We start from the raw sequence: 12,918 nt of genomic DNA, 5'->3' as shown, positions 1-12,918 counted from the left end.
TGTCCACATCATTAATGAAGATGTTGAACAGTATGGGTCCAAGGACAGAGCCTTGGGGGACCCCACTGGTCACAGGACACCATGACGATTGACTTGTCAATTACCACCCTCTGGGTCTGACCATGGAGCCAATTTCCCAGCCAGCAGATCGTGGTGGACCCAAGGCCACAGTTGGCCAATTTGGCCAAGAGGTGATCATGGGATACCAGATAGAAGGCTTTTTTGAAGTCAAGATATATGACATCAATCTCTTCTCCCTTGTCCAGGTGATAGGTCACCTGGTCGTAGAAGGAAATGAGATTGGTCAAGCAAGACCTACTAGCAACAAACCCGTGCTGGCTATCCCTTAAGATGTTGGCGTCGGCCAGTCCATTAAGGATGGCCTCTTTAACTAACTTTTCTAAGATCTTCCCCAGGATAGAAGTCAGGCTGATGGGCCTATAGTTAGCCAGATCCACTTTCCTCCCTTTCTTGAAGATAGGCACCACATTGGCCTTCTTCCAGTCTTAAGGAGTTCAGTTTATAAAACGATAAATGCTTGTTTATTCAGAGATCAGTACCCTGCTTGCAGTTCTGCTGTTCCCTCCTCAATCCCCAGGCAAATGTAATAACTTATATATAACACACTTAAAGGTATCCACACAACCCTCGGTCTCTGGCCCCTCTCTAGGCCCTGGCCCCGCTCCTAGGCCAGGTGAGATTCTTGGGCTCCTCTTGCCTCACCAGTATGGCTGTGGCCTCATTGGTGCTATTGGCCTTCAGCCCCTCTCTGGGCCCTGGCCCTGCTCCCTGGCCAGTGAGACCTTTAGGGTCCCAGGCCCTCCTTACAGCTGCCCCGCTTGGGCTATCAACCTCTGGGCTCTCTGGCCAGGCTGACACCTGCCTCTCCTAGGATAGGCCCTGCTCACAACCGCCTCTGCTTGGCTACTAAATGATGACACCTGCCTCACCTGGGCTCCGAAATGATACTCTGCCCCAGTGCCATACCAAGAGGGGGGTGAGCGGGATGACTGCCCCAGGCACTGAAGCAAAGGGGTGCCAACAGGTGCTGCCCAGCCGGGGTGGGGTATGGGACAGAGCCATGAGTGGCTCATTTCAGGGAGGTGCAGCAGCAGAAGGAAGTTCCCACCACTGCAGGGGTGGTTCCCACCACTGCATACACTCCCAGGCAAGCATAGGGGGGATGGGAGGGGCATGTGCCCCCTGGATCTGTGCATGGGGGAAGGGTGGGCTGCTGCTGTGGGCTTTGCCCTGGGTGCCAAACTTCATTGCTATGGCACTGCTCTGCCCACTCTCTAAGCTTCGGCTCACTTGCCTCCGTTCCCAGGCCTATCTGTTCCCAGGCCTGCCTTGCCCCTCTCCCCTGTCTGGCACTGCGTCCCTGGTCCCTGTCTCTAGGCCTCTGTTTCAAGGCCTGCCTTGCCCAGGCTATGGGCTCAGCCACTCCTGTTCTCAGGCTCAGTGGTTACTCCTGCTTGGATGTTAAGGCAGGAGCCCTGTTGTAGCCCTGCTGCCCAGGAGCACCTCCTCTCTCTCTAGTACCCAGGGCTAGCCTACTGGACCAGCTCTGGCCCTGGGCTTATAAATATGAAGCCCAGCCCCCTTCTGGTCAGGTGTCTCCTTAATTGGCCCCTGCCAAACCTGCAGGCTTTCCTCTTTAAGTGACAAGTACACCAGGCACCCTGTCACATTCATCCAGTGTTTACTGCACAGGCCCAGAACTAAGATGTAATACAGGGACTGACCAAAACCCATTCAACTAAGTGGGAGTCTTTCCCGTGACTTCAGTTCATTTGAATCAGACCTATCTTAGTTTACTTCTTTCAAAATAATGTATTTATTTAATGTTTAAATCAAGGGGCATGTCAAACAATCCCTATATACTTATATTTCTCTTTCACCTGACTACTTGATAGGACCTCATGGAAATTATAGGGTTCAATCAGTACAGCTCCCTGATGTATACTTTAGTTAATGTGATTTTAAATAAAGTAGCTCTATTGAAACTATTGAGCCATATGCACGCTAGTAGCATAGAAAATCATATGAGAAGGCACTGTTCCTCCAAAACAGTTTTGTTGTGAAGGAGATTACTATCTCAGTAGGAAGAGCTGGGCAAACAAAGTTACTGAGTGGTATGTTTCTGAAATACCATTTCTGTCTACTTATTAAAATTAATAGTAAAAATAAGAGCAACCATTACATTTTCACTTTGTAAAGCCGCAAAATTCAGGAAAAAGATGATAATGGCTGGTTTAAACTCACGGCTAATCCCATAAAATAACATTTAGATCACACAGAACATTTTTCCCAAGCAAAACTCATGTCTCTGTAAGTATCTAGGTACCTAATTCCCTATTTTCTGTGGCATCCAGGTACTTAGGACAAGGACATTAATCTATATGACTGAAGAATACAAATCCTGTTTCCTTTTAATACAGAGCAAACCCCTGTATTTGGAAATTCAGAATTTCAGTATTATGCATACTCATCCCAAAAAATAGGTTAAAGAATCCATTTGAATGTTAATAAAACTGGCAATGTTGATGAATGATACAAGAGGACAAGCTTTTTGAAGGCAGGTTCTCTTCAACCTCCCAGGTGCTGAACCTTTTATCTTTAGTATTCACATTCTGGTATTTCAGTACTTCATAATAGTTAACTTCGTCATGTTCAATACACTCCCAGGAGCTAGTAGAAGGCTACGGGAACTGAGGGATATATGTACTCAAGCATATATGGAAGATATGTGCTAAACAGAGAGCTGAAGTGAAGTCTTGTTAGTGCCAAGATATAACCTAACCTCTATATCATCCTTAATTTAGCTACACTGACAAGCTGAATTCATCTCAACAGAGGATGGTGGGGACAAGAGGATGCATGGTCCATCTCCTGGGAAAGAATCCAGACTGACATGGGGCTGGGTTAAGACTAGTTAGGATTTCCAGGGAGTGCTCAGTCTTTTTTACAATACATTAAAGACCATAAATTCTTATTTTAGCAATAGTAGACAGTCTCAAAATAATTGTCATAGATTAGTGAGAGAAAGTGGGGCTGAATTAATGCGCTAGACTTCACTTAGCTTCCATTTGAAAAAACGAAACCAAAAAAACTGAAAAAGACATGACCTTAGGGGTTTGAATTGAGGATGCCAGCCTGTTTGTCTGGGAAACTCTGGCTGCGTCTACACAAGCAGCGGACTGCCCAGTTGTTACTGCACAGTCATTTAGTGCTTGCATAACCAAGTATGAAATGACTGCACAGTAACCAGAGTTACTGCACAGTAGCATCGCCAAACATTTTCTTTTCTTGTGCTACTGCACAGTAGCAACAAGCTACTGCGCAGTAGCTCATTATTTCTGCACATTAGCATCACATCACAGTTAGTTCCCCCCAACACTACTGTACAGTCACATCTCATGTAGACATGGCCTCTGTCTTCTAATAGAAACGCATTCACATTTTTTGTTTTCCCTATCTTGTCTGGACATCTATTTCCTGTTCATTTACTATGAAAATATGAGTGTTTTTCTTTAAAAAAACAACAACAAACAAACAAAATCAACCCTTGTGCACCTAGTCAGTATTTTTCCAGTGGTATCAGTGGCATTTTGGTCACTTATACCGAGTTTGTGATACTATTACCCCGTGCCCTGTGGACATGTAGGAGAGCCCTTACATAGTGTAGCCCAAATAGCTGAATGTTATGGCACTTGCAAAGAAAGCAGAAGACATAAGTCCTACATGGCCTTTACTCAGAGGTCTTTTGAACTTCCAGTTTTCCAGTTTCTCAGCACAGTGAAAGCTGCCAAGACACAGGTTAAGAGTTACCATGGATTTCTCAAGCCTTCCTTTGAAGCTGCGCAGCTAGCTTTAACACTATTCAGTACTTTATCCCTACCCCTGGAATTCTGCTATTAGCTGAATATAGCCATGTAGAGCTGTCATTTTCATTTCAATATCTAATTGTATCTCAAGTGATCACAGAGATACATTCAAATACATTGTTAGTTTGATTCCTATGCCATTGATTTGATCACCTGGGTTAAATCAGGTCCTCAGTAACATTGCTCCCCTTCATCTTTGCTGCACAAATGCTGAAATAAACTTACTAGCCAGACTCCATGCTCATCCTATACTGCCAGTGTACTGAGACATATACCACCCACCAATAGTTTGGCTCCCCTCAAAATGCTCAATACGATCCACCTTTTTAAAATCCTTTTACTTTTCCTTACTTACTCGATGGCATGAAGAATGGTCAGTATGCACCAATCAATCATCTCTGAGCCTACAGTCAGTCAACCAGGATTTAACTGGCCATGCCATTATTGAGCACTTCTCAATCATTTTCAAACTGGACAGGGTTACTGTGCCTCAAGCCTGTACCAATGGGGCCTTCCCAATGACATCGAATTCCCTTGTGGACAAGTTCAAACCATGTCCCACATTGTTGACTCATGTTCATTTACTATGCTACCTGATGGCCTCCAAGCTCTCCACATTGACGATGACACTGCCTTAAAATGGCTGAAGCAGTATGTCAAAACCACATACGCTAAATAAAACCACCTGGGTACTGAGAAGCATCAGGTTTCGGTAGTCTTACTGCAAATTACCTGCCATTATTTATATTATAATAGCACTTAAAGACTTTGGCCGCTGTGCACACATTGGGTGGAGGGGATGGGGGATCCTTGCTCCAGAGATGTTACAGATTAAGAAAGCAAAGGAAGGGGAATGGTTTACTCAAAGTCATGGAAGGGCATTGTTGCACCTTACTCTGTAAGCCGAACAAAAGCAATTGGCTTAGTGTTGTTTGGCTTAGTGCAGCAGTCACGCTGTAAGCCAAAAAACCATCCCTGGCTGTCTGAACAGCTGTGACTTACCACTAGAGGCTTGGTGAGCAGGGGCAGGACTAGGAGCTAAGGGCAGGACTGGCTTTGCTTCCTCTGGGCAGAGCAAGAGTCACAGCCCCAGATAGCCCAGTGGCCAGTCATGTTGCCTCCTGCTGCTGCCCAGACTGGCTCCACTGCTTGAGCTCGGAGCAGCCCGATCCTTTTTTCTTTGGACCCCAACCCCCGCGCAGCCGCCTCCTGGGCTTCTCATTGCCTGGGTGTCACCTGAACTGCAAAAAAGGTTGGGTCCTTTGGAGCTCAGGCACTACTTGGCCAGCTGGCAGCCCAGCCAGAGGTGGCACGGCATGGGGGGAAAGGTCAAGTTCCAGAGAAAAAAAGGATTGGGACATTTGGAGCTCAGGCATCATCTGGCCTGCTGGCCGACCCAGCCAGTGGTGGTGCAGTGTACAAGCTCCAGAGAAAAAAATGATCGGGCCCCTTTGAGCTCGGGTGGCCCCCAGCCCGGCTGGTGGTGACACGGGGGGTGAGTTGCCAACTGGCTGGGTGCTACCTGAGTTCTGAGGGGCCTGATTTTTTTTTTCTCCAAAGCTCCTCCCCACACTGCTGCCAGTGGGAGTACAGTCCGGTCGAGGCGGTGGCAGAAGGTACTGTGGCTGCTGGGTGCTTCAGTCTGTGGTGCTCACGTCCCCAGGTGGCAAGGCACCATGCCTGGCCCTTCTGTGTCCTGGCATGCCCGCTCATCCTGACTCATCCTCTTGGCAGGCCTTATCTTCATAATCAGCCTCTTCCCAGCTATCCTGATATGGAGTTATCTGCAGACTACAATATTGCTCAGAGTGAGAATATCAGACTCTTACTTGTATATAATAACAAGTTTTAATGCTTTTATTGTTATACTCCACTAAGATGGTTTTGCAGTGGCAGGGTAGCATTTTTAAATGCAAATTTAGAGCTTGATTTTTTTGGGGGGAGGGGGGAGACTTGATTTTAAATGTTTGTTTGTTTTTCTTTAACTTATATAACTTCTGCTCTACATGACATGTACCCATCCTCCCACATCCTTGCTGTCAAACATGTATGATGGCATAATTAAAGGTCAGTTGCCATATTCAGGATAAAGTGATATTTCAGGGGCTTACATCTGCAATCACTCACCTGACAGCTTATCAATCTAGATCTCCCTTTTTCTCTAAATAAATGGAATTTGATTGTCAAAATATTGCTTCAGTTTAATGAAGTGAAAAGTGCTTCCACTGATTTTAGGGCCTTGTTTGATATTGATTATTTATTAAGTGCTAATGTTTAGCCTACCTGAAAGTAATAAATATAGCTACCTGGCTCCATTCATTCCATTTGAGGACCACAGTGTATCATGGATTTTCTTCATGCAGTGGATAGTCCCAGCATTATGATACAGGTAATTTGAGACACTGAAGAAGGGCAGCATCAACATTCATCATATATCTTGATCCTTTGTACTTACAGTTATTTGTGAGAGGGGAGAGTCTACTCTTCTTCAGGCACAGCTGTTAACAGGTTGGGTAGCTAATGTAGAAAAGTAAAGGACTATCATAGGTCGTGATTTGGTCCTCTTTTTTTTACTGTCATGAATACTTTGGTGACAATCCTGAAACATGTCCCCGAGATTTGCTGAGGTGGTACAGCATGATGGCTTTGTTGATTTTCACTTTTAGTGCTTGAATTTGCACTGTGGGTGCCAAAACATTATATGGTACAAGACTCCATGTAGGAGCCTAAGCTCCTTTGTGTATCTAGGGCAGAATTGTACTTCACTGCAAAAACACATAAGAGACATTTAAATGTAACAGCCCAAATCATGCTTAGAAGTCTAAATCCCTTCTGCAGCTAGATTTTCACCCCCTGTTATTAATGAATCATGTCTGGGCCTGTGGGGCAAGAGACATGATTCAATACTGGCCCAGAGTTGCCAAACTCCAAAAATACTCTGTTGCAACTTACTGTTTCTCAAAATACTAAAATGAGAGGACATAAAATGAAATGATTAGGTAGTAGTTTTAAAATGAACCAGATCTTTTTCACAGAATATTTAACAAGTTTGTGGAACTCATTGCCACAAGGTGTTGTGGAGGCTGATTACTTAACCCAATTCAAAAGAGGATCGGAAACATTCTTGGAGGAAAGGAGCATCACTTGGTACTGAGCATGGTAAATAGGGATGCAGTCTCAGAATCTGAACTTCCTAAACCTCTGTCTGCTGGAAGCTACAACCAGAGAGAAGCAGGGGGGTGGAAGATTCTGAGCATGCCTTGATTAATCAAGTCTGCTGGAGTGTGGTAATTACCGTGCTCCAGCAGACTACAGTGACGCATGTATCAGTATCCCCGTACTGAAAAATGGTGGTGGGGTGATTTAAACTAAAGCTCATTCTATGGGCTTTAGTTCAAAGTGCCCCACCAGCAATTTTCAGTATGGGGACGCTGATACACGTGATGCTCCGGGCCTCTTTAATTAAAGTGCCCCCTCTCCTGAAGCACATCTATAAATGCCTTATGGCTAGGGACAGACATTCAAAAAGCCTAAGCCTGAATTGATTCAATCTTTGCAAGTTAGACTAGCCTGCAAAGTTTGAACTGATTTGGAGGTACATAGACATTCTCTTTTCATGGGAAATGCAGCCCCATGCGGTGGCTCAGGCTAGAAGCTGGGGGGCACTAGAGCATCCTTCCCTTCCATAGTGCTGAGCTGAGGGGGGCATGGCCAAGCCCTGGCAGGATGCTCTGATTAGAGAGGGGTTCCCCCCATCCTAACCAGCCCAGCAGGGAGTTGGTAATACAGTGTTTATCACCCCTAACTCTGTGTTTATCAGCCCATTAAGAAAACAAAATGATCTCTCATTAGTTCAAGCTCTTCTTAAACAACTTTTCCCAAGGTCAGAATGGAGGGACATTACCATCTACCTGTTGATTAGCTCCAAAAAGCCCTAAGCAGACACTGTGATGTCTGTCTTTGTCCCGTCTCCCACAGCATGGACCATAGCTAGCATGTGTCATGATAGCTAATGCTAAGATGTGTCTGTATAAGGCAGAGGAGAGGGGAAAATCCCTGCTTCAGCAGGGAGTGGTGATGGGAAGGTGGGGGAGCAGGAGGAAGCCAGGCATACCCTGCTGTATCTGCAGTCTCTAGTGGAGCTGCAGCCAGGAAGCAGAGGGGAGGGGCCAGCCCAGCTCCCTGGAGCAAAAAGCCTTGCCCAGCTCAGAAAGCATGCTGGGATTCTGGGGGACTCTGATTTAATTTAAACCAGGAAGGGGTCTGGGGCAGACATTGCATAAACAGGTTTGACCCAAATCAGTTATGTCTGATACTGCATTCAACCAAGTTTATCTCAAACTGGTTTCAACCATTTTCAAACTGGTTTATGTGCATTGAACATCTGTTCTGCTCATGGGTGACTGGTGCCTCCTGAGTCGGGGGGGGGGGGGGGGGGGGGGCCATCCACAGAAGCTGCCAGTGATGGTGGCGGTGGAGATGGGGCTGGTGAGCATCTGCAGAATCTGTCAGAAGCATTGAGGATGGGGACAGAGCTGGCCAGCAGTGGCATCAGTGGCAGGGACAGGGCTGGTGAGCACCCACAGAAGCCTCCAGTGATGTCGGCAGTGGGGACAGCCCTTTCAGGATGGGCACGTGCCCCACCCCCCTTCATACTCCCCTACCAGTCACCTATGGTTCTGTTACTGGTTGAAACCAGTTTCTGATCACTTAAACCAGTTTATGTGTAATGTCTGTCCCTAGCCTATGTGTTAAGGTGAAACAGAATTGCCCCTAGCACTGTGTGTCTGCAAGCCTTCTACCACACTTCTGACCACATGCAATTATCTAAAAGGAAGGGAAAAAAAAGCTGAAAAGAACATTAAAGCTTCAGATTCACTCAAAAGTTAGGTATTGTCAGAATTAAGAAAGTCTGTTAGAACACTAGAAACAGGATCTTATAAAGGGAAATGTCAGCCAGCCTGAACTATTAGGATAGCCCCACCCCTGTTTTACCTTGAGTAATTTAGCAGCATGAACAAGACTAAACACACTGGCCTAGACAGGAGCATACCGCAGCAGTGTAGCAACAGAACTGGGTACCCAGGGCACCCAGGGCACAAGGCCAGATGCCACTTCCTGTTGCTACCATGCTACCAGCATGATCACGATTGTGATCACATGGATGCCAGGAGCAGCTATTTTTTTTCCACCTCTGCCCCAAGTTGGTGCCTGTGGTGGTTACCTCAGTTGTCCTTCTCTGCCCTGTATCACAGTGAGCTGAACCTGATGAACCTGTTTCAGATATCTGCTCCTGACCCTCCACATATGGAAACTACAGGGCAGAAGTTTCCACAATTTTTTCATTCAGTGGCGAATAACTTTAGTTTAGATTCACTTCCTGTGGATAAGAGCAGACAGACAAAACAGACTGTATCATCTGACACAGGTTTCTGAGAACCCCTTGGTACAATTATACATCAGTCCATGCCTTTAATTGTCACATTACCACAAATTCTCCATTTCCTTTTAAAATGCAGATACAATCTCAGTTTTACTGACCTCTCCCAGTTGAACATTTTAGTTTGTCTCTTCCCACTATGACATATATGCATTGGTTGCCTTTGTTCACAATGCAATATAATCTGGATATTCAATCGAATGATTCCTCCATATTGTATTCCAGCATGTCTGCTCTAAATTTCAACCATATTACAGGGAATCAGTCACTACACAGCTGTCTGCAATGATCCATGGTTATAATACAGTGAATATAATATAATACTGTGGTGCACATTAGGCTTTGAAGCTGAGACATTTTACATCTTTACTTTGCAGTTTCTCCTTGCTGTGCACCTTGGGAAGTCATTTACACCAGAACAGATGGGGTGTGGAAACCCAAAAAATCAGAATAATTAGCAGTAGTGAAATGTCCTTCAGTAGAGCTTGAAGACCTAGATAAAACATGACTGAGTCCCCATCAACACTATATAAAACAACCACAGTGCATGGTATTGATCAGGGGATAATTCTACTGTAATTCATCTCCCAATTTATTTGAAGTGATAGCGTAGAAAGATCCTTAAAATACAAGGTGGGAGGAGAAATAGATTAATTTTCCACTGTCCCCTTTTGAGATGTTTGCACATCTTTCTTCAAACAGCTTTCTTTTCAAGTGTCAAGGGGAAAAAAAAAATCATAAGCACATAAGAATAGCAGATTGTGAAGAGAGGGGGAAAGTGGCATGCAGCATATATGTGAAACCCTTATTTACATATAAATGAAAGGTATTCTTTATAACCTGAGGTGAAGAGAACAGAAGTGACATCTAAAAGGACTGTGTCCAAAGGCAGAATCCCAGCCACCTGCAACACTTGTGCTGTAGCCAGGAGAGATATATCAGCTGGAGTTATTGTCAGATGTCCAAATGACACTGATTGAAAAATACATCTGAGACCTGAGATGGACTTTCAGGTGACAACTTTGCCAAGTTAATAGTCATAATCAACATTTCCAAAATAAGGAGAGAGTATTCCACATGCTGTAGCTGACAGAAACATGGTGTATATATAGAGCACAGAGAACTGAGTATTCAGGCCATATGCCTGGACCAGTGATAGTGGCATTGATTGTATTGGCCAAATCCACATAAGACCAATAATAAGAGGAACCAGGAAGACATTGAAATAAAGAAGAAACATGGTTAGTAATATTTTTCTGATAGTGAGAAATCCTTAGAAAAATTCCCATGTATTCACAGAATCCTTGGAAATACCTTATCACTAGCAAAATGCCTGTCATGACTGATGAGGGGGAGGCACGAAGATGGAAAACTGTGTCCAGGCCCGCACCCTCCCCCCGTGGCTCCAGGTCCAGCCCTACTACACCCCCCCTCCTGCCACTGCTCCAGGTCCTGCCCCACTCATCTCACACTGCTGCTCCAGGTCTTGCTCTGCCCCGCCTCCTTCCAGCCACCACTCTGAGTCGTGCCCTGCTCCCCCTGCCACTCTGGCTTCATCCCTACTCCATTGAGGGCGGTGGCACACAGCTGCAGGGCATGGCAGGGGAAGAGCTCGCTGGCTCTGTGGTATGGGGAGCAGCCCCGGGGTGTGGCACAGGTTGCGCAGTGGGGTGTGGTATGAAGCTGTGCATGGGAGGGGGGTGGTGCTGGGGCATAGCACAGGGAGTAGCCACAGCGAGGGGAGCACCCACTGGTTGTACCCACGTGGCATGGGGAGTGGCCCTGGGGTGTGTTGCAGGGCACATGGGGGAGTGTGTCACATGGCTGCATGGAAGGGGCACACAGCCACAGGACATGGCACATGCAGTGGCCCCAGAATGTGGCACTGGGTGCGCAGGGTGGGTCTTGGTGCAAGGTTGCACGTATGGGGATTGGTGTGCAGCTGCAGGGTATGGCACGGGGAGAGGTCATGATGCGGAGCGTGCCCACTGGCTGCAGCTGCATGGCATGGGGAGTTGCCATGGGGTGTAGTGCAGAGCACACAGGGGGGTGGCATGTGGCTGCATGGGTGGGGTGGCATGCAGCCATGTGGTGTGCCACAGGGAGAAGCCACGGCGCGGGAGCACAGGACAGCTGCTGCTGCATGGTGTAGGGCATGGCCCTGGGGCATGGTGTGGGGTGTGCCAGGGGTGTGGCACATAGCCACAGGGCATGGTATGGGGAGCAGCCACAGCATGGAGAGTGCCCACTCACTGCACTGCATAGCATGGGGAGTGGCCCTGGGGTGTGGTGCAGGGCACGCGGGGTGGGGCCTGTCACATGGCTGTGTGGGAGGGTGGCATGAGGCTGCAGGATGTGGCACAGGTAGCAGCCCCAGGGTGTGGTGCTGGGCATGCAGGGGGGACTGGCACAAGGGTACATGTTGGGGAGGATGGTGCATGGCCATTGGTCATGGCACATGGAGCGGCCATGGTGTGGGGAGCACCCGGTGGCTGCTGCCATGTGTTGTGTGGCACTGCCCTGTGGTGTTGTGCAGGGCATGCTTAAGGTGTGGCATGAGGGCAGGGGAGGGGCATGGCCCACAGCCGCAGGGTGCTGCATGGGGAGCAGGTGCGGGGGACGTGCCCCACCCCAAGGACATGTGCTGCAGCCAACAGGCACTGCCTGCCCCCCCCATGCCCACTCCCTGTGTGGTGCCCTGTGACCCCCCCACACTTCATGTCACACCTCCCCTGCATGCTCTACATGCCCTGCGGCCGCAGCTGACAGGCACTCCCTGTGTGCTTTGGGGGCAGGGTGCATGGGGTGGTGTGGCTTGCGGTCTCAGGGTGCTGTCTATGGAGTGGGCATTAAGGGCACGCCCTGCCCTGTGTGCTACAGTCAGTGAGCACTGCTGACTCCCGTTTCCCTTTTGGCAGCTTGTGGCTGTGTGCCCCATGGCTACAGCCAGTGGGCACTCCCTGTGCAGGAGGGATATGGCTTATGGCTGCATGAGGAGCAGGCGTGGGGGGTGTGCCCCACCCTGTGGCCATGTGCTGCAGCTGGTGGATGCTACCCGCACCCCTCAGGGTTCCCTGCAGCCGTGTGGCAGGCACTCCTGCAGCCTGCGGGTGCTATGGGCACTGGGTGTGGAGGCTGCGCCCCACCCTACGGCTTTGTGCTGCAGCAGTGGGTGCTGCCCATGCCGCCCTGCCTGCATCACACTGCCTGCTTCCCTCAGGGCTCCCTGTGGCCCTGCGCCACAAGCCCCCCATGGTCTGTAGCTGGTGGGTGCTCCCTGTGCAGGGGAGGGGCCATGGTGTATGGACACAGGGGGGCAGAGCATACTGGGGGACATGGCAATGTTGCCTTAAGGTGCCATGCAGGGAGCGAACATGGTGGGTGTACCCCATCCCATGGCTACATGCTGCATCCAGTGGGCACTGCCCGCACCCTGCATGGTTGCACTATGCGCCATGCCCTCCCCATGCACCACATGCTACACCCCCTCAGATGGCCACAAGCCATGCCTCCCCACGCGGCAGCTCGCCATGGCCCTCCACAGCTATGCGCCCCACGCCACAGCCAGGGGCCGCTCCCTCCTCCACTCCC

This window comes from Alligator sinensis, unplaced genomic scaffold, assembly GCF_000455745.1.
Source record: "Alligator sinensis unplaced genomic scaffold, ASM45574v1 scaffold23_1, whole genome shotgun sequence".
Classification (NCBI taxonomy): Eukaryota; Metazoa; Chordata; order Crocodylia; family Alligatoridae; genus Alligator; species Alligator sinensis.
This window is presented reverse-complemented; position numbering follows the sequence as displayed.